Source organism: Haliotis rufescens, unplaced genomic scaffold, assembly GCF_023055435.1.
Source record: "Haliotis rufescens isolate VD_foot unplaced genomic scaffold, xgHalRufe1.0.p SCAF_9, whole genome shotgun sequence".
NCBI classification, from domain to species: domain Eukaryota; kingdom Metazoa; phylum Mollusca; class Gastropoda; order Lepetellida; family Haliotidae; genus Haliotis; species Haliotis rufescens.
Window position 1 is genome coordinate 31,633,004 of NW_025964383.1, and position 24,141 is coordinate 31,657,144.

Consider the following 24,141-nt stretch of genomic DNA (forward strand, 5'->3'; position numbering starts at 1 on the left):
CTATAAGACCGACATTATTCTGGTCAAGTACAAGCAGCCACACACACACGCGCACACGCACACACACGCGCACACGCAAACGCACACACACACACACACACACACAGGTGCATGCACCAAGCTGTGTAAGTTTGTTTCGCTTGAACTAGACGTTACACCAAATTTCACCTCACCTAAAAGCGGCCTTTAAACCCACATCCACTCACTTAATCACTTACTCACTCACTCACTCACTCACTCACTCACTCACTCACTCACTCACTTACTCCACCAATTGGCTCTGTTTTTCTTGCAAATTTTCAATGGGCATCCCTTTTTATTAACCGAAGTAAACTTGTATCATTTTGGAATCAGTTCTGACCTCATTGGTGACTGTCAATCAGAAGCGCAGCCACACAGTGGCACGATGCCTGTGTAGCCAGCTACAATAGGTGGGCATGATTTATAAACCTCCCCGGCAGATTGTAAGTACACACAGGTTTTCATAACGCTAATCAGTCAATATGGACAGACCCTAATGGGAGTACGGAAGCGCTAAAAAGACAGTCCATTTTTCAGCATTATTATGCTCAAAGGATTTTCGGTTGAGCTTCTCGTGTTCTGAAAAAGGCTTTTAAACATGGATGCGTGTATGTGTTTCGGTGGTTCGCGAACAATGTCTTGTAGGAATCCTGATAATGGGCTCCGAGGGGACTGTGTGGGTGTGCCTATATGTGGCAACTCTAGACGCATGTGAACGGTTTAATGAAATGCAGTCTTATATCCGGATATAGGTTAAAAGCAAAATAGAAAGTTGTTTATTTAGAAATGTATTAAAATTTCACATCGTCAAATGGAAGAGGTGTGAATGTATGTGCAGATGCTGAAAATAGCCCATATTCTTATACAATGTCAGGCTCGTTGACTTGATTGATGCATGTAATCGTATCCCATATGAATAGATCGATGCTCACAATGTCACCCACTGGTTTTTCGGTCCAGACTCGACTATTTACAGACTGAAGTCATATAGCTGTATTATTGCTGAAAACCAACCAATCAACCAACAAATAAACAAACAAACGAACCAAAAAATGACTTTTGAAAACTTTTGCAAATATATCTCGTTGAACCTCTCAATATTCACTGAAACCACTGTTCTTTAGAAAAGAATATCAATTTGGAGGAATTACCCAGGTTGTTTGTTTTATTTCACGACACGTCACGACAGCAATATTATATATTGGAAGTTACGTCTGATTAATAGTTGATTGCATGTATGGAAATATGAATCCATGAATATGTTCTACAGTGTCACAAGTACCCGATTACGGGGGTGAGCTACATAACCTCGAGGCATTACTTCTGTTGTGCACATGACGAGTGCCGAACAGGCGACTGTCTAGAAGACAAGTTACGGACGATCTTCCTCACTCGGGCTTCAAAATATGCATTCTACTTCCGGGAAAACATATCCCACTTATATTTATCCCATGGTGGTTTCAATGTTACCAGTGTTGCCGTGCTGTTGCAGGAATATTGCTAAAAGAAGTGTAAAATTCAGCTGAATATTAGCAAGGTTAAGTCTACACACAGACACGCGAAACAAGAACCTCGTCAATACGGACTATCAAATCCGGACAAACATTTCGGTCGGACATTACGTCCTCTGTCTAAACCGGACCAACATTTCAGACCGACAAGTAAACCTGTGTCGAAACAGGACCGACATTTTATTCCTAGACTGAGTCCATACGATACATTGGTGAGTAACAAGACTTATTCTGAATCTGAAATCTATACTTTTGTGCTCACGATTCTTAATATTTCTTCGGGAAAGTGGGTTTCCGAACACGGTGACGCTCCAATGCTTAAGAGAGGCTGCTTGCTTGGAAATACAAGAAGACATTGCTACGCCACTGGGATCTTAGTGATTTATTACAATATTCTTATGATTAATTTAGAAGATACATGTGTTAATGGCATTTTCTTGTCATTCGTCTGTGACATTTCTTTGTCTGTGCTGTGGGCTGTGGTTTTTATGAGTGAATTTAGTTAACAGACTCGGCGAAAGAAATAGAAAGAAAACAGAAAACTGTTGTCTATTGATGAAATTTAAACTGACCGGTAAGCAGAAACACGTCACCATAGAATATCAATGTGTATATTGATATATCAAGTAGGGAATTAAAAGATATTACATTGTAAACCTCGCCGGGTGAAAGAAAGTATACCCTTAAAATTGGATTTACCAAAAAGTGACAAGGCTGAAAACAGTCACCTTTTGTCAGATAATATTTGATATGATGCATGTACTATCGCTTATGATAACTGTGTCAAATACATCACCATGGAATAACCGGGAGCACGAGTAACTTTACTAAAGAAATATTTCTTTCCTTCAGCTAGTATTTCATTATTTGTTTCGAAAACGTAATTATATTGAAATGCATTTTGTTCTTTCACTACAAACGCCCTAAAAAGTATATACTATGGACTGAGCAAAACTAAGCCCTATTTCTAAATGCATCCGATTTGGCGTGTTTTTTTTCACAATGATTTTAAATTGACATGAGGCATGAACTTGTTTTAATTTTATGACAGATCTATATCGCTTCTGCATATTGGTTAAACTGGTGCTAAATAATGAGTACGTGACACCTTCGTCGTGATACGAGCTGCCTGAGACATGCCTCATGTGTCAATATGGGGTCACGTGTCTCGAGGCGTTTCAATTTAGAACCTTACATCTGAATGTACTATTTGTTTGAAATGGGATATGTAACAGCTGACAGGGAGAAATAATTAACTCGTCATATGGACAGGTCTGTTCCTGGGCTAGTATGTTACATACCACTGTCATATGGACAGATCTGTTCCTGGGCTGGTATGTTACATACCACTGTCATATGGACAGATCTGTTCCTGGGCTGGTATGTTACATACCACTGTCATATGGACAGACCTGTTCCTGGGCTAGTATGTTACATACCACTGTCATATGGACAGATCTGTTCCTGGGCTAGTATGTTACATACCATTGTCATATGGACAGATCTGTTCCTGGGCTAGTATGTTACATACCACTGTCATATGGACAGATCTGTTCCTGGGCTGGTATGTTACATACCACTGTTATATGGACAGTTTTGTTCCTGGTATGGTATGTTACATGACACTGTTATATGGACAGATCTGTTCCTGGGCTGGTATGTTACATACCACTGTCATATGGACAGATCTGTTCCTGGGCTGGTATGTTACATACCACTGTCATATGGACAGATCTGTTTCTGTGCTGGTATGCTATATACCACTGTTATAGGGACAGATCTGTTCCTGTCTGTTCCTGGGCTGGTATGTTAAATACCACTGTCATATGGACAAATCTGTTCCTGGGCTGGTATGCTACATACCACTGTTATATGGACATATCTGTTCCTCGACTGGTATGTTACATACCACTGTCATCTGGACAAATCTGTTCAATGGCAGGTATGTTACATGACACTGTTTTAGGGATAGATCTGTTCCTGGGCTGGTGTGTTACATGACACTGTCACATGGGCAGATCTATTCCTGGGATGGTATGTTACATGACACTGTCATAAGGACAGATCTGTTCCTGGGCAGGTATGTTACATACCACTGTCATATGGACAGATTTGTTCCTGGTATGGTATGTTACATGACACTGTCATATGGGCATATCTATTCCTGGGATGGTATGTTACATGACACTGTCATAGGGACAGATGTGTTCCTAGGATGGTATGTTACATATCACTGTCATATGGACAGAACTGTTCCTGGGCTGGTATGTTACATACCACTGTCATATGGACAGATCTGTACCTGTGCTGGTATGTTACATGACAGTGGCGTAAGGACCATTTTCTTTCTCGACATTCACAATTGTGATATCACCCGAGCACATGGAGCATGCTTGATTTTGGTACGTTTTTAGCCCTTTTAATTAAAATTTGTAACAAAATCTAACATGTCATGTACCGAATCGTTATAGTATTTTAAAGCGACATTAAAAAAAGTTAAATATTTTTAATCTTTACTTTTGATGTGATTTGAGGCGATAGAGACGAGTTGAAAACTAGACGCTTTTCAGCATAGACAGAACGTAGATTTACCTATATTGTGACTGACCCAAAGCACCCGTGAAAAAGCTTGCATAATATCTCATGACAATCCTTTCTGAAAGATTTATCACCATTTCTCGACTCTTTTCGAAAATTTCGATTTGAACCAAAAACCATGCAGAATGTAACTGTGCCTTCAATGATTCAATTTAGAACCATCGACGCAGATTGGCTGATCAGAAAACCTAGGAGTAAATATCTGATCTGAATGAGTTTCATTATAGCTGGGACATTGCGGCGTAAAACAACAAACAAACAATGATGAGGTACCAATGGAAAAAAGCGTCATAAACTCTATAAAGGTCATACTATAAAATATTCCCAAACTAGATTCATTGACAGGCAATTTATCAATTGAACGATCCTTCTACCGACGTAGTTCTGAAAGTCAAGTGGAAGCGTTTATATCAGGCACTAGACGTCTAGTACCCATGTTGTATTATGCATTACACTTACGTCAAACACGATTTTAAAATGACATTTCTGACAAAAATATTCCACTTAGGGGTCGCTTGAAGCCTTAAAAGTATTGCTCCGAATCAATATTTTATATAAAGATGTCCAAATCTCATTTTAAAGAATTTTTTTCTCGTAATTACAAAGCAGTGAGCGTGAGGGTTATTCCTTCTGATGACCTGCGTCGGGTCACTTGATCGCCAGATTTCACGCGTGTAAGAATGTTTGAGATCACTTATCTAATCTGCCATGACAGTGTTGTATTATCAAACGCCGCTTTGGAAATCACCTGGCGATTCTAATTTATTCCAGAGCCCCATCCTTCCTGGATGAAAGATGACGGTTCGGTTAAAAGCATTTCGAAACAGTTTTCATCCCTTACCCAACGAAGACGCAATTATATGTCGATTTACTCACAAATGGAACTATCCCCGAACAATAATAGCCACAGACGACTCTCTCAATTCATTATCATGCAACCAATTTGTGTAAAAAACACGACGTTTCCCTGTAGTAGGAGGTCACTGTCAACTACAGATTAAAGTAGGAGGAATGGTGTTTTTATAATAGCTTTATGTTTTTCTTCTAAGATCAAACATCTATGTCGTCCATGATTAAGACGGACAATGTGACCACAAAGAAACATCCTTCTGGCTTTTTAGGTCAAACCTTTTTCCGAAATTGAACAGAAATATTCCATATCCCAATCCCAGCGTGGTCTGTGGCACGATGGTCTGAGCTCTAATTTGAAATCTCCAAAATAATTATCTGAGTTCTTATTTAAGTTTAAAAGGATGCGTGGATATTAAACATTTCAAAGTGAGCGTGAAGAAATACATCAGCGATCACCGTAGGAAATGCCCTTTGTAGAAACCAAGGTGTGCGTGCTTGGTGGCCTGGAAGACATGCCTTCACAAACCCACACACTCATTTCTAAAGGAGTTGAAAATAGATAGGAAGTGTTTGTAACAGTGAACATCATTGTAGCTGTCTGCGTAACCCGACTGCACGACGGGCGTTTAAAGAACCGATCTGAAATAGATTCTCGCGTGGGTGACGTCGTTCGGATGCTGTCATCCAGTTGCTAATGACATCAACCTCACTGATGCTTAAACAGAAATGACCATCTTGGTAGGTAGATAGTGATTGATAGCATATTTAGTTGGTATTCTATTCTATACACGTGTATGTAATTAAAACCGCCAACGTAAATACAGGTAATTAAATCTCTTATTTCGACATCTTCATTTTCACTTAAAGGGAATGCATAATTAACAGAAATATACGTCAGAGATGAGAAAAGGAATTAATATGGGCAGTTTGATTGCGAAAATGTGTCAGCTTTAACATCTAAAGATAGCTAACAGATGACACAGAATATGCTCCCATGTGATCGTCACAGGGAGAAGAGGGAGTGGGATGAAGGAATGTGGGTCACCATGTTATGTCCCCCCCCCCCCCCCCCCCCCCCCCTCTCCCATTTCTTTTGGTGGTTATAGCCACTGTGTTGGATCAGAGAATGTGGATCATATCGTTGTTTTCCTCCCTCATAACGTTATTATTACCCCCACTTACATCTAGGGGTCATCGCATTCTTCCAGAGTTTCAATAAATCTGATCTGTAAGAATTGGTTTGGTACGAAGTATATACGTGGGAGAGTAATGCTCTCATGGGACACCCAGCATACGTGATTTGTATCTGCCCCAACACCACTTACCATCGATTCGAATGAGGTCGATTCCATCAGCGTTTTGATTCAATTCGAAATTTTGAATTATGGAAATATGTCTGTTTCACGTACAAATCTTGCCAAATTCTTGTTCATGATGTTTGTTTGGTTGTTTTTTGCGCCGCCGCGCTCTGCTATATTCCACCTCCATGACGGTTGCCTGGACGAAACCGGGTCTTGATCAAGCAAACCCGTTATTAAAGTGAGGTGAGGTGAAATTGAGTTTAACGTCGCGTCCAAGATTATTGCACTTATATAGGTGTGTGTGTGTGTGTGTGTGTGTGTGTGTTGCTGCTTGTACTAGTCCGGACTGATGCCGATTTATAGTGCTGAGATAGGATGCCGCAGTTTAACATGAATACCCCACTCAGACACAGTATACTGACTCCGAGCCGACCAGTCCTTGTTTTAGCCCCTTAATGCCGAGCGCCAAACAGGGTAACAACAAGTACAATCTTTTAACGTCTTTTGGTATGACGCGACTGGGGATCGAACCCCGGACCTTCCGCTCTCCGGGTGGACGCTCTACCACTAGACCACGGAGGGATAGTTCCATTTGTGAGCAAATCGACACATAATTGTGTCATCGTTGGTTAAGGGATGAAAACTGTTTCTAAATGCTTTAACCGTTCAGACCTTCATCTTTTGTCCAAATTGTCATCGCGAGTGCTAGGGCTCTGGAATAAATTAGAATCGCCATGTGATTTTCAAAGCGGCGTTTCTTACACGTGTGAAATATGGCGATCAATTGATCCGACGCAGGTCATTAGAAGGAATAACCCTCACGCTCACTGCTTGGTAAATACGAATAATTTATTTGTTTCTGTAAATTGAGATTTGGACACCTTTATAAAAAAATATTCATTCCAATATTGTTATTGATTCCAAGCCATACTTTTAAGGCTTCATACAACCTGTAAGTGCAATAATTTTGTCAGAATTGGCATTTTAAAATCGTATTTGAATTACTGACGCTCGTTGTCGTGCGTAATAAAACTTAGGTACTAAACGGCCAGTTCCTGATATAAACGCTTCCATTTAAATTTGACATGCGGCGAATTGGACTCTCAGAATTACATCGATGGGAGGGTCGTTCAATTGATAAATTGCCTGTCAATCTTATAAAATATGACCGTTATAGAGTTTATGACGTTTTATCCATTGGTAACTCATCATTGTTTGTTTTACGCCGCAGTCACCTATATCTAAGCTCTAACCAATCTCATTCACATAAGGTATTTACTCCGATGCGACTGTCTAGGTTTTCTTATCAGCCAATCAGCGTCGATGGTTTGAACGATGGAGTGAACGAAGCATTCAGACAAGCATATCTGATATCTGTATCTCGAAATCGAGCTTAAACGGCCTTTTCTGATTGTACATAATGAAGGCCGCGCCGTGGGTAATATATTAACCCCTCTGAGTTTCATGGCATCAACTCCCAAAAGGGAGTCGTCGAAGGCAAAGTTGCATCATCCGTGGCATCTACTCCCAAACAGAACATATCGAATTTTCGAATCGAGTTGGGAGAGTAATTGTGACAAATAGCCAGGAAAGGTGAAATCTGATTGGTTGAAGAATCCATGCATCCTTCATTTAGATAGAGCGGTCAAAGGTCACCTGACGTGACCTTCTAAGGCGTCGTCGTTTGATCTTAACGCAGAGATGTATCGAATCTGAGAAAAAGATCTGATTTTAATTAGATTGCAACTACCATTGGTAAACATACGTTCTACGCCGTTTTACACTGAAAAGCCTGTAGTCTTAAACTCGTCTATACCCTTCAAATGGCATCAAAAGTAAGATTGAACTATTTTGTGAGTGTCTTATAGAAATGTTATAACGATTGTGGTCCCTTCTACACCCTTAACAACGCCAGCAATCCCCCCAATGTTGATACTCGCACTAGGGTCTTTGTTGTGACGAGCAAGCGCCTTAGCTGCCGTGCTAACCCGCCTACTTGTCAATGGAAATATACAGTCCATTTTGACATGTAGCATACTAGCCTATTAACATAACAGTCCAGATAACAGTATTATATAGGATACTTGCCCACGAACAGAACTCAGCATATGACAGTTTCATGTAGCATACTAGCCAGGAACAGAACTCTCCATATGACAGTATCAGGTAGCATACTAGCCCAGGTACAGAACTCAGCATATGACAGTAGCATACTAGCTAGGAAGAGAACTGGCATTGTCTGAATATCACATACATGTAGCATACCAGCCAGGAACAGAACTCTCCATATGACAGTATCAGGTAGCATACTAGCCCAGGTACAGAACTCAGCATATGACAGTAGCATACTAGCTAGGAAGAGAACTGGCATTGTCTGAATGTCACATACATGTAGCATACCAGCCAGGAACAGAACTCTCCATATGACTGTACCAGGTAGCATACTAGCCCAGGTACTGAACTCAGCATATGACAGTAGCATACTAGCTAGGAAGAGAACTGGCATTGTCTGAATGTCATATACATGGAGCATACCAGCCCAGGAACAGAACGAGTTAATTATTGCTCGCTGTCAGTTATTTGCCATACCCCACCTCAAAATCAGGCTACATTTAGACGTGAGGTTCTAAAATGAAACACGTGACGCCATATTGACACATTAGACATGTCTCAAGCAGCTCGTATCACGACTAAGGTGTCAAGTACTCCTTATTTAGCCCCATTAACGATGACCAGTATGCAGAAGGGATATAGATCTGTCATAATTATATCTAGACCATGCCTCCTGACAAATTAAAACTCATCCGCAAGACGTCTTTCATATTTCCAGCGTGGATTGTACAAAACAAGTCGTAAAGGATACAGATAGAAATATGTCTTATTTTGGCTCAGTCTATTTTCCATAATTTTAAGGGTGTTTATGGTGAAAGAAAACTATGTTTTTCAATTTAATTAAGCTACCGAAACAAGCATTTATTAGACACTAACTAACAGAAAGAAATATTTCTTTAGTAAAGGAACTCGTATATCTGTCCAACATAAAGGACAATAAAATAATATAACGGAAAATATAGTATACACCTATGTTTGTTCCATGATATCTAAAAATGAAACAAACAAGGGATGGTCATTCGATGGTGGTGCATGTGATAAGGTTATCATAAGTGATATTACAGACATCATATCAATTACTGTCTTACAGCAGGCGACTGTTCTCGATCCAGTAACTTAACGTTGGTAATATTTAGGTCAAATCCCATTTTAATTGTATACCTTCTTTTGCACGGCAGTTCACATCGACAACGAGTGTCCAGATGACCGACGACCAACTGCAACTGGGATTAATATTGACACAGTCTTTGTTGTAGCCGACAATGAGTGAGTGAGTGAAGTTGGTCTTTTTTGCTTTCGGGTCAATTAAAAGTTCACGAATAGGCAATAATTTGTTTCTTTTCTTTTAGTTAGCTACACTCAGTAATAAAAAACATCCGTCGATATATTAAGCAAATTAACCCCTTTACGTTCATGGTTATATTTATTTCAAGCTAGCTACAATTCTGTACAGAAAAAGAATTTTATTTTAAATAAAACTTGTAATCTTTTATCATTTCGACTCTCAGTCCTAATCTTATTTCCATCAAAACCACTGGTCCTATTCCCGAATAACACATAACCCCAACACCAACCCCAAACCCCCTTGAGGAACATCGACGTCAGCAGTACTTAAGCCAGGACAGTGCGGTCTGCAGACGGAAAAAACTGTACCTAGAATAGTATCGAACTCGGAACATGGCCGTCGCATAATTCACCATCTGACTTCAGAAAAATAATTCAATTTATTATTTGATTACAAAAATACAACTTTTCGATGTTCGTTTTAGAAGAGACAGAATTTTCATTTCGACCATCAACTGATTACAAAAGAATTCATGCTAGAAATGTGAAGCGTTTTTATTTAGATAAGTGTTTGAAATCATTGCCACAAAATGGCATATAAACGAATGACAAGAAAATGCCATCGGTATCTTCCCCATGATTTCCAGCCTAATCATAAGAATTATGTAATAAATCACTAAGATCCCAGTTGGGGTGCGATTTCTTCTTGTATTTCTTCATCAAGCAGCCTCTCTCAATCATTGCAGCATCACCATGTAGGGAAACCCACTTTCCCGAAGATTAATGTTATGAATTGGGAGCACTAAAAGTATCGATTTCAGATTCAGCATAAGTCTTGTTACACACAAATGCGTATCATTGCCAGAGTTTCACGATAACAACACGGTCAAGGTAATCTGTATGTAATGGACTCAGTGTGTCACTAAAATGTTTCTCAGGTTTTGATAAAGGCCGTTATTTGGTACAGAAATATCAGAACGGTTTAGACGCGGGGTTTCCAGTCGGTCTGAAATGTTGTCCTGTTTTATCAGAGGCCGTGTTGATGAGGCTCTAGTTTCGCGGCTCTTATACAGCTATGGTATTAAGTTGGTTATAATAAGTTGAGTTTTACACTACTTTAAGCAATATTCCACCACTGGTAACATTAAAACTATCACGAGTGAGTGAGTTGTGTTTAACGCCGCTCTTAACAGTATTCCAGTTATATCACGGCGTGTCAGCTTAATGTGGGAGGAAAGCCCGAAGTGATGCAGGTATTAGACGTTTATCACTTCGGTGAAACCCACGGGCACGGGTATGGTGCTGACAAACCTAGAAACATAATCGGGGCGAACCGGGATTCTAACCCACAATCATAGGTGTCTGGCCCAAGGGACGCAACTCTGCAGAGCGAATCGCGGCGCCTAGGACGACTGGGCCACCCGTGCCCCCCTAAAACCATCATAGGATAAATATAAGTGGGATATGGTTTTCTGGAAGCATAACGGATATATCGAAGTCTGAGTGAGGAAGATCGTCCGCAACAAGTGTACCAGACAGTCATCTGTTTCGGCACTCCCCGTTGGCACAGTAGGAAGAAGTATTTGGAGGTTATGTAACTCACCCGAATAATCGGGTTCTTGTGACAATGTAGCAAATATTGATGAATCAATATTTCTATAACTTCAATCAACTATTTTTCAGTCGGAACATCAAAGAAGCATTTATAGTATTGCTGACGTGACGGAAATGAAAATCACCTGAGTAATTCCGCCAAATTGATATTCTTATTCCAAAGCACAGTGGTTCAAATGAAGGTTCAAAGGTTCCTCTTTATAGTTGCAAACGGTTGAGAACGAATCAAGCGCCAGGTTCACTGATCAGTTGTCACGTATACAGCAGACACCGATGGACTGCGTATACGGGACAGGTCACGATTCAGATATTTCATTTTGTCTTCCTAATGTCTTCTACAAGTTTGTTTGTTTCTTCTCTAACGCCGCACTCAGCAATATTCCAGCTGTATGGTGGCGATCTCTAAATCATCGAATCTGGGCCAGACAATCCAGTAACTAACAATAGTGAAGCATGATTGACATTATGATCATCGATCTACGCATTTTGGGATACGATGACATGCATCAACCACGTCAGCGAGCCTGACCACCCGATCCCGACTTTATAGAAATTTGGGTTATTTAGTTAAAAAGGTTTTCAATATTTTTCACTTCCATCGCATGCAGCGGTGGGGGAGTGGAGGGTTGGGTTTGGTAAATTCTTCCGATCCATTCACACATTTCCGTTCAGCGAAATGAAATTTTAATACATTACTGACAAAACTACTTTCTATTTTCTTTTAACCTCTAACCACGGCCATCAGACTACTTTTCATTAAACGTTCAAATGCGTCTAGAGTTGCCACATATGGCCACACCCAGATCGTCCCCTCGGAGTCCATTATCAGGATTCCTACAATACTTCAATATTCATGAAATACGGCACACTAATCCCAAACAGTATTGTCCCGAACCACCGAAACACATACACGCATCCACGTTTAAAAGCCTTTTCAGAACACGAGAAGCTCAATCGAAAATCCTTTGAGCGTAATAATGTGGAAAAATGGACTGTCTTTCTGTCGCTTCCGTACTCCCATTAGGGTCTGTCCATATTGACTGATTAGCGTTATGAAAACCTGTGTCTACTTACAATCTGCCGGGGAGGTTTAAAAATCATGCCCACCAATTGTAACAGGCTGCACAGGCATTATGAGGCTGTCGGTCTGATTGACAGTCACCAAGAAAGCAAAACATTATTGAAAGATGACGCCAGTTTACTTGGACTAATGAAAAGGGATGTCCATTGGCAGTTTGCAGCAAATCGAGTGAGTGAAGAGATCGGTGTCTGAGTGAGTGAGAGAGTGCAGTGAATTTGATGCGGCCTCGTTCAAAATTATTTGACTTTTGTCGCGAGGTGCATGTGCACGATTGTGTGTGTGTGTGTGTGTTGTGTGGGTGGCAGGCAGGGTAACAACAAGTACCGTCTTTAAGGTCTTTTTGTATGATCTGGACAGGGGATCGAACCTACAAGCTTTGAACAATGTTGATGTGGGAGGAAAACCTGAAGTGATGCACGTCTTAGGCCTTTACTGTTCTTGTGTAAGGCTTGAACGTGGGTACAGTGATGGCAATTAAACTGTCATCACCAGAATGAAAACGAAGGTACCATCGGCGAATCGTGGGGTGACAAAGGGATGCAACTTTGCACACACAGAATTCAAAGGAGATTGTTGTTTGTTTTCAGCTACCCACGATGGTGCTACTGGTGAAACGTATTTACTTTATTGTATATTAGAAAGCGTTCATAAACTATTTAATCTATACCCGCTGTGGAATCAACTGACCCGTCAATAGACCGAACCAAAGACCTTCGTTTGTACCTTTTACGTTATCCCTGCAAGTAATACCATGAATAGTATCGTCTCCTCACAAAGGGTCAGAGAATGATTGATGACTGTTTATTCCAACATTATTGCTTAACTTAAACAAACCAATACTTTTCCCATTACATAGCCTTTATTCCCCCTGATACGCCTATAAGCCGACACAGCCAAGTGTCTTGCTACTGGTGTCAGTGTAATTCATTCAAGACATGCCAATGATCAATGTGTTTTTAACAACATTTTCCTCATCAGGGCAAGTTCAGTCGGACTAAAATCAAGTTAACGTTGTCTGATCAATAGAAGATGCGTATTCTCACATGTTAATTTGATTAAAGGTGTTAAAAGGTTGCTTTTCAATAATTTATCGCCTTTTGTTTTTCAAAAATGTATGACTTTTTAAATGAAATACATGAACAACATTCGTTTTGGGTTCTTCCATTTTCTCTGGAGATGTGCATGACAAAGGAAATGACGTCATGAGATAAATCACGGATATTTGTTTTTTTTAGGCGGCCTCAAATGCCCCTTGAGTTATTTCTAAAAACGGAATCCTAATATCAATCGTAGCCTATTTTTTTGGTACACGAACAGTGTGGGGAAAGCGTTTGTTGTTTCACAATCATGAAGATTTATTTGTTCACTTCGTTTCTTAATAGGATTGCATTGTGATAAAATGATGATTTGAAATATGGGGAAAAGAGGCTTACATTACGACAAAGAAAACAACACAATATTTCTTCAGTCCGGAAGGTGAGTGAGCAATTTGTGGAATTTCAAAGATACAAAAGAAAACCCACACAGAATACAACCATTCATTCAATGGTCTCCCTGTTGGGTGTATGAAATAGTGGCAATCAGAAACGACAGGATGTACAAAATAATGACTCAGCCTTTTTCATTTACATTGGGAACAGGCCGATTTCCATCGTTTTTGAGACGGGGATCAGATATCACTCCTTCCGATACTGAAAATTTAGAAGCCTTGTACACACACCTATATGCAAAAAAATCATTTTATGCGAATGTATTTGTGGACTATAATCTAATAAAAGAGTATTGTACAACACCAGTTGAACTTTAGTTCGGTCATGTTTATTGGCCCTGCTATCCTATCTATCAGGTCTGAAATCCAACCCCTCATTGAGACACCCCACGCCATAACTCTCCTGTCCCCTGCCACAACTGCCGTGGTCCCAGCAGCGCCTTATCACCCAGCCAGGCTATATATGTTGTTGTGTGACAGTGTGCAACATAATAACCTGGTTAATATTCCCCCTCTGGTCATCCATACAAATGTATTGCTTAAATTTCTCATCAGCACTGCCAAGACAGGAGACGAGAAGATAATGCCATTAATCACAACTCGCTTGTTGTAATTTAGGATGTTGATTTTTTTTTTCGTTGACTTGTTGATGATCATGTATTTTGTAAAGGGAGAGTGTATGACTATTTATATGTGTTTAAAACATACCGATTGAGATGAACTTGAGATGAAGGATGCACGTGTTCTTCAGCCAAAGAGATAGCATCTTTCTAAAAACGAGTTGGCTTCATTTCTCTACCACACTGATTCGAAAATTCCGATTTTAAGAAGAGAAGACCAACGCAGGACACAAGTATGCTTTCGATGACTCCTTTTTGGGAGTAGATGTCATGGAGCTCAGAAACAGCAGATTTATAAATTATCCACAACATTATAACAGCACGGCCTTTATTATGTACATTCCGAAAAGCCCGTTTATGGTCGTTTTCGGAAAACAGAAGTATGTGCTTTTCTGAATGCTTCGTTGATGATCTTGTATTTTGTAAAGGGAAAATGGGTGACTATACATCTGTATTTAAAACCGACCTACAAGTACCACCCTACAAACGATACCACCTGACCTTCTACATATACACACACCGACTACCAACTACCAACTATCAACCTACCGACTAACAATCTGACCGTCCTCTCCAATCTACCCATGTATTCCCTTGTCTACCTTCCTGTTACCGACCAACCAGCTCACCTACCCTACTAGACATACACACATCGACCTACCAAACTACCAACTTACCGAAAGAAAACCACGCAGGACAAAAATATGTATTTGGTAGTAATCCCGTTTAGGAATAGGTGCCACGCTCTAAAACAGCAGGATTTATGGAATATCAACAACAACTGCACGACCTTCATTATGTATAAGGGGCGGTCGGGTAGCCTAGTGGTTAAAGCGTTCGCTCGTCACGCCGAAGACCCGGGTTCGAATCCCGACATGGGTACAATGTTCGAAGCCCATTTCTGGTGTCACCCGCTGTGATATTGCTGGAATATTGCTAAAAGAGGCGTAAAACCAAACTCACTCACTCACTCACTCATTGCGTACATTCCGAAAAGGCCGTTTAGGCTCGTTTTTTAAATGCAGAAGTCAGATATGCTGGTCTATATGCTTCGCTCATTTGTATAACGAAAATTTAGAAGCCTTGACACTGATGCCAGTGAACGTCCACTTGACGTATGAGGGTCAGATCTTCACGTCAGAGGTCATTCAAATAACCAGGCTTGGAACTCGCATCAACGAACGGAGTGTTTACTGCTCCAGATTAACATTTTCCATACAACGTTGATAGCGACTTTATATAAACCGTGATATATCACTATGTAGCAATAAATAATGTTTATTTCACACACGAAAATAATTATTGCATGAATCAAGGGATGGCTTTAACTGATATTAAAGACTGGATTTTTCATTTATGATAATTGTTTTGTTGTCCTGGCTTCGACTCTTCTATTTTGGCCAAATGTTGTACTTGTAGCCGCTACAGTTATGTTAGGCTATGCTGATTCGCTATAGTTCAATATGGCTACAGTATTGGTCAGATTGGTTTTAATATGGAGAGAGTGAGTGAATTGTGTTTAATGCCGCATTGAATAGTATTACAGTTATATCACGGCGTGCCAGCTTAATGTTGAAGGAACAAGTCTTTTCAGTGTAAGATTAAAATTTCATTATCAAAAACTAGTTTGATGGAGAGCTTTACCAGTGAGACAGGTTATGATTAAATCAATGGAGATGTTGCTTGTTACCTCTCGCAGGGAGGAGTTTCTGTCGTCGCGGACGCTGCTTCCAACCTAGGGCTGCTTATGTGGAATTTGAATCGTGCTTTGCATGTGTCGGATCCGTGTGGGGGATCACGTTGTGACTGAGGTCCTCCTTTAAGTAGATTACAGCAGCCAATTTGACGCCCCAGCTTGTTTCTGAGAGAAAGGTTGTACACATAGATAGGTGATAGAGAGATAGATAGGTGATTTAAAAGGGTGGGAGATGGATGTATAGATATAAATATAGATATAAATACAGATATAGTTATATAGATGAGAGAGGGTAATTATAATTATGTGGGAAATATGTGATAGATATGTAGATAGATAGATATATAAGTGAAAGATAGGTGAGGATTTAACGTCGTTTACCATACCACAGTTTCACATGAATACCCACTGAAACACAGTACACTGAATCTTAGCCGACCAGTCCTTGTTTTAGCCCGTTAGTGCCGAGCGTCACGGAGGTTAACAACAAGCACCATCTTATAACGTCGTTGGGTATGACGCGGTCGGGGATCGAACCCCGGACCTTCCACTCTCCGGCCGGACGCTCTACCACTAGACTACAGAGGCGGTTCAAGTCAGTAAAATATACATGGGTCTGTGACCTTTGGTAAATGGAAACAACTTGTACAACGTGCTCTTGCAAAAGCGGCTTTACACCAAAAGCCATTCATGATGTTATGAGTACAACTTAAGGGTAGGATGCCCCTTCCTATCACACTGTAAAGATGTGGACAACTGGGTTAAAGCATGGCAGGGAGAGTCTTGTAGACCACCCAAGTTCTGAAAGGTCTGTCACATTACCAACACCAAAAAGTATCCAGAGAAGTCAAGACATGGTGCTTGACGACATGTGAATGACTGAGAGTCACAATGCTTGTTCATTAGGTATTTCCCAGGAGAAAGTACATTCCATTATTACAGAGATCTGATGGTGTTAATCGTTATTCATAATGTTAATCACTGGTTTTGTTTTGTCCAGACTCCATTGATTGTGTTCAATGCCCTGTTCCGTAGAGTGATCTGAGCGCTACGACTATCGTTAGTTTATGCTACAGTGTGGGAGTTATGGTCATCTTTGCGCCACTTTTGCTTTGTGGAACGGGACCCAGGAAGCTGGAATATTGCTGAGAGCGGCGTAAACAACACACAAACATTATCAACAAGAATTTGGCTAAATGTGAACGTGAAACAGACCTATTTTTATTATCAATAATTTCGAAGTGAATCAAAACGCTGATGGAATCGACCTCATTCGAATCGATGGTAAGTGGTGTTGGGGCAGATACAAATCACATACGCTGGGTGTCTCATGAGGGCATTACTCTCCCACGTATATACTTCGTACCAAACCAGTTCTTACAGATAAGATTTATTGAAACTCTGGAAGAATGCAAAGACCCCAAGATGTTAATAAGGGGTAATAATAACGTTATGAGGGAGGAAAACAACAATATAATCCTAATTCTCTGATCCCACACAGCGTCTATAACCACCAAGAGAAATGGGAGAGGGGGAGGGGACATAACATGGTGACCCACATTCCTTCATCCCTCTCCCTCTTCTCCCTGTGACGATCAAACGGGAGCATATTCTGTCATCCGTTAACTGTCTTTAGATGTTAAAGCTGACACATTTCCGCAATCAAACTGCGCATATAAATTCCTTGTCCCATCTCTGACGTATATTTCTGTTAATTATATATTCCCTTTAAGTGAAAATGAAGATGTCGAAATTTGAGATTTAATTACCTGTATTTACGTTGGCGGTTTTAATTACATACACGTGTATAGAATAGAATACCAACTAAATATGTTAGTTGGTGACCGACATTCCTTCAGCCCACTCCCTTTACTCCCTGTGGAGATCAAATTGGAGCATATTCTGTGTCATCTGTTAGCTGTCTTTAGATGTTCAAGCTGACACATATTCTCAATTTTACATGTAAAGCAAGTTGGCCTCATTAGCCTAATTCACTAAAGTTAGCAATTTTGCAATGGAATACAATTCTAAGCGTGAAAAATCAAACTGCGTAGATAAATTGCTGTTCCCATCTCTGACGTCTGTTTCTGTTAATCATACATTCCTTTTAAGTGAAAATGAAGATTTCGAAATTAGAGATCTTATTACTTGTAATTACGTGGGCGGTTTTAATCATATGTGTGGAATAGAATAACCACTAAATATACTATAATACCTACCAAGATGTGGTCTTTTCTGATTACCAAACAGAGAGGTTGATGTCATTAGCAATTGGATAACGTCATCCGAATGATGTCACCCACGCGAGAATCTATTTCAGAGCGGTTTTATTAACGCACGTCGAGCAGTCGGGTCACGTAGACAGCGACAATGATGTTCACTGTGAAAAACACTCCCTATCTATTTTCAACTCCTTTAGAAACGAGCGTACAGGTTTGTGAAGGTTTGTCATCCAGGCCACAAAGAACGCACACCTACGGTGATCGCTGATGTATTTCCTTACTCTCACTTTGAAATGTTTAATATCCTAGCATCCTTTTAAAGTTAAATAATAACTCAGATCATTTTTTCGGAGATTTCAAAATAGAATTTAGACCATCTTGCCACAGACCACGCTGGGATTGTGATATGGAATATTTCTGTTTAATTTCGGGAAAAAGTTTGACCTGAAAAGCAAGGAGGTTGTTTCTTTGTGGTCGCCATGCCCGTCTTAACCATGGACGACGTGGACGTTTGATCTCAGAAGAAAACCATAAAGCTATTATAAAAACATCATTCCTCCTTCTTTAATCTGTAGTTGACAGTGACCTTCTACTATGGGGAAACGTCGTGTTTTACACAAACTGGTAACATGATAATGAATTGAGAGAGTCTTCTGAGGCTATTATTGTTCGGGGATAGTTCCATTTGTGAGTAAATCAACACATAATTGCGTCTTCGTTGGGTAAGGGAAGACAACTGTTTCTAAATGCTTTTAACCGCACCATCATCTTTCATCCAGGAAGGATGGGGCTCTGGAATAAACTAGAATCGCCAGGTGATTTTCCAAGCGGCTTTTGATAGACTAAGTACAACGCTGTCATGGCAGGCTTGAAAAGTGCTCTTGAACATTCTTACACGCGTGAAACCTGTCGATCAATTGATCCGACGCAGGTCATCAGAAGGAATAACCCTCACGCCCACTGCTTGGTACATATGAATAATTTGAATATTTCTTCAAAAATGAGACTTGGACATCTTTATATAAAATATTGATTCGAAGCCATACGTTTAAGGCTTCAAACGACCTGTAAGTGCAATAATTTTGTCAGAATTGTCATTTTAAAATCGTATTTGAATTACTGACGTTCGTTGTAATGTGTAATAAAACATGGTTACTAAACGGCCAGTTTCTGATATAACGCTTCCACTCTCAAAATTACGTCGGTAGGGTCGTTCAATTGATGAATTGCCTGTCAATGAATGTTGTTTGGGTATCTTATATTGTATGACCTTTATAAAGTTTATCACGCTTTATCCTTTGGTACCTCATCACCCATATTCCAGCCATAACCAATCTTATTCAAATCCAATATATACTCTGACACGAGGATCTAGGTTTGCTGATCAGCCAATCAGAGTCGACGAGTACGGTACGAGTGAACTATCATATCCGACTTGTGTATCTTGAAAACGAGCTTAAACGACCTTTCGCGAATGTACATAATGAAGGCCGTGCTGTTATATTGTAGTGGATAATTAATACACCCTTTTGTTTCTGAGCTCTGTGGTATCTTATCCCAAAAGGGGTTAATCGAAGGCACAATGCTATTCTGTATGGTTTTGAAAATCGAAATTTCCGAAACGAATAGAGAAATGGTGACAAATCGTTTAGAAAGGTGAAATATGATTGGCGTAAGAACCCGAGCATCCTTCATTTGATTGGGTGGTCAAAGGTCGCTCTTGGCTCACCTGACGTGACCTTCTATGGAGGTGTCGTAAGATCTTAGCACAGAGATGTATCGTACCTGAGTATGAGATTTCTTACTGAAAAGGGGTGGTCGGGTAGCCTAGTGGTTACAGCGTTCGCTCATCACGCCGAAGACCCGGGTTCGATTTCCGACATGGATACAATGTGTGAAGCCCATTTCTGGTGCCCCCTTTCGTGATATTGCTGGAATATTGCTAAAAGCGGTGTAAAACCATACTCACTCACACTGAAAAGCGTCTAGTTTTCAACTCGTCTCTATCGCCTCAAATGACATCAATGGCAAAGAGAAAAATATTTAACTTTTTACTGAGTGTCGTTTTTAAATACTTAAGCCCTTCGGTGCACGCTATGTTAGATTTTATTCCAAATATCAGTTAAAAGGGGTAAAAACTTTACTTAAATCAACTATGCTCCATTTGCTCGGGTGTTATCACAAATTTGACTGTCGAGCAAGACAATTGTAGTTGTTCCAACCAGTTTCCGGTTTGGCATGGAGAGCGTTTCCCCATGTGATATAGGAGTGTGCAAATAATGATTATCATTATCAACGTTGCAAGCGGCTTAAGACAGCGCCGGTATGCGTGTTATCACTGCTGACCCAAGTTGCACGAGTGTTGTCTAAAAACAGTTCTACACCATTAACAAAGGACGCCAGCAAGGAGATTTGCACACACCTATGTTGAGACTCACTCTGGGGTCTTTGTTGTGACGAGCAAGCGCCTTAACTACCATGCTAACCCGCGAAATGTTAGTCCATATGACAGTATCATGAAGCATACTAGCCAGGAACAGAAAACAGAACTGACCATATGATAAGCTAATTAATCCTCGCTGTCAACTGTGACATATCCCAATTCAAACAAATACTACATTTAGACGTAAAGTTCGAAACACGTGACGCCTTATTGACACATTAGACATGTCTCAAGCAGCTCGCATTACGGCTAAGGTGTCAAGTACTCCTTATTTAGCCCCATTAACGATGACCAGTATGCAGAAGGGATATAGATCTGTCATAATTATATCAAGACCATGCCTCCTGTCAAATTAAAACTCATCCGCAAGACGTATTTCATATTTCCAGCGTGGATTGTACAAAACAACTCGTAAAGGATACAGTTAGAAATATGTCTTATTTTGGCTCAGTCTATTTTCCATAATTTTAAGGGTGTTTATGGTGAAAGAAAACAATGTATTTAAATTTAATTATGTTTCCGAAACAAGCATTAATAAACTACTAACTTAAGGAAAGAAATATTTCTTTAGTAAAGGAACTCGTTTATCCGGCCAACATAAACGGACGGGGAAAAGAAACAAACAATAGATGGTCATTCGATGGTGGTGTATTTGATACGGTTATTATAAACGATGTTATATGCATTATATCTATTATTATCTCACAACAGGCGGCTGTTTTCAGCCAAGTAATGTTGGGAATATTTTGGTAAAATCCAATTATAAATGTATACTTTCTTTTGGGTGGCAGTTTACATGAAAACGAGTGTCCAGATGACCAAAGACCAGCTGCTTCTGTGTTACAGCCGACAATGAGTGAGTGAGTGAGTGAGTGAGTGAGTGAGTGAGTGAGTGAGTGAAGTTGCTCCGCTTCAAGCATTATTTAACAATATCTCGATGAAGTTTTCAGTGTATTTTTTAGTTTAATAACTTTTAACTCGACATATCGATATACACAATGATATCCTATGACGATGTGTTTCTTTTCAATTTTGCTTTTGGGACAGCTGAAATTCACATTATTTGTTTCTATATAGTTTGTTTGTTTTTTCGCCGAGTTTATCACCTGAAATCAGAAATTAATCAAATCAATCAATATAGGAATCATATTCACCACTTCACTTTCATTTTACTCTTTACTTCAACCGACCTACAATTCTTTACCTTCAATTTCTCTTTTTGCATTTCGACCTCTAACACTAATCTCATTTCCTCCAAAACCCCTACTCCGATCTCTGAATAACCCTCAACCTCAATCCTCCAACCCACCTATGAGGAACATCGATGTCGGCAGTATTAAAGCCAGGTCACTGGGTCTGCAGACAGTTAAGACTGTCCCAAACACGTAACATGGCCGTCGCGTAATCCACATCTGACTTAAAAAATATATTCCAATTTATGCTTATATTTGAAGGGATAAATAATTTGTTCATGTTTGTTTCGAAGAGACAGATATTAATCTAGGTCAAAATTGGATTCATACTTTTGTTCGACCTCCATTCTTGCTAGAAATGCGAATTGTTTTTACATAGATAAATGTTTGAAATCATAGCCAAGAAATGGCATATAAACGAATCACAAGAAAATGCCATCGGTATCCTCCTAATGATTTCCAGCCTAATCATAAGAATTATGTAATAAATAACTAAGATCCCAGTGGGGGTGCGATTTCTTCTTATATTTCTTCATCAAACAACCTCTCTTAATCATTGGAGCATCACCGTGTAGGGAAACCCTCTTTCCCGAAAATTAATTTTATGAATTGCGAGCACTAAAAGTATAGATTTCAGATTCGGCATAAGTCTTATAACACACAAATGCGTATCATTGCCAGTCTGAGTTATTAATACGGTCTGAGAAACCTTTGTATACACAAGTATACATTGGACGGGGCAATCTGAATAAACCGGACTGAATGTCGGTCCGGTGTAGACAGAGGACTCAATGTAGGACTGAATGTCTGTCTGGTGTAGACAGAGGACACAATGTAGGACTGAATGTCTGTCCGGTGTAGACAGAGGACTCAATGTAGGACTGAATGTCTGTCCGGTGTAGACAGAGGACTCAATGTAGGACTGAATGTCTGTCCGGTGTAGACAGAAGACTCAATGTAGGACTGAATGTCTGTCCGGTGTAGACAGAAGACTCAATGTAGGACTGAATGTCTGTCCGGTGTAGACAGAGGACACAATGTAGGACTGAATGTCTGTCCGGTGTAGACAGAGGACACAATGTAGGACTGAATGTCTGTCCGGTGTAGACAGAAGACTCATGTAGGACTGAATGTCTGTCCGGTGTAGACAGATGACTCAATGTAGGACTGAATGTCTGTCCGGTGTAGACAGAGGACTCAATGTAGGACTGAATGTCTGTCCGGTGTAGACAGAGGTATCAATGTAGGACTGAATGTCTGTCTGGTGTAGACAGATGACTCGATGTAGGACTGAATGTCTGTCTGGTGTAGACAGAGGACACAATGTAGGACTGAATGTCAGTCTGGTGTAGACAGAGGTCTCAATGTAGGACTGAAATGTCTGTCCGGTGTAGACAGAGGACACAATGTAGGACTGAATGTCAGTCTGGTGTAGACAGAGGTCTCAATGTAGGACTGAAATGTCTGTCCGGTGTAGACAGAGGACACAATGTAGGACTGAATGTCTGTCCGGTGTAGACAGAGGACACAATGTAGGACTGAATGTCTGTCCGGTGTAGACAGAGGACTCAATGTAGGACTGAATGTCTGTCTGGTGTAAACAGGGGACTCAATGTAGGACTGAATGTCTGTCCGGTGTAGACAGAGGACACAATGTAGGACTGAATGTCTGTCCGGTGTAGACAGAAGACTCAATGTAGGACTGAATGTCTGTCCGGTGTAGACAGAGGACTCAATGTAGGACTGAATGTCTGTCCGGTGTAGACAGAAGACTCAATGTAGGACTGAATGTCTGTCTGGTGTAGACAGAGGACACAATGTAGGACTGAATGTCTGTCCGGTGTAGACAGAGGACACAATGTAGGACTGAATGTCTGTCCGGTGTAGACAGAAGACTCATGTAGGACTGAATGTCTGTCCGGTGTAGACAGAGGACACAATGTAGGACTGAATGTCTGTCCGGTGTAGACAGAGGACACAATGTAGGACTGAATGTCTGTCCGGTGTAGACAGAAGACTCATGTAGGACTGAATGTCTGTCCGGTGTAGACAGAGGACTCAATGTAGGACTGAATGTCTGTCCGGTGTAGACAGAGGACTCAAT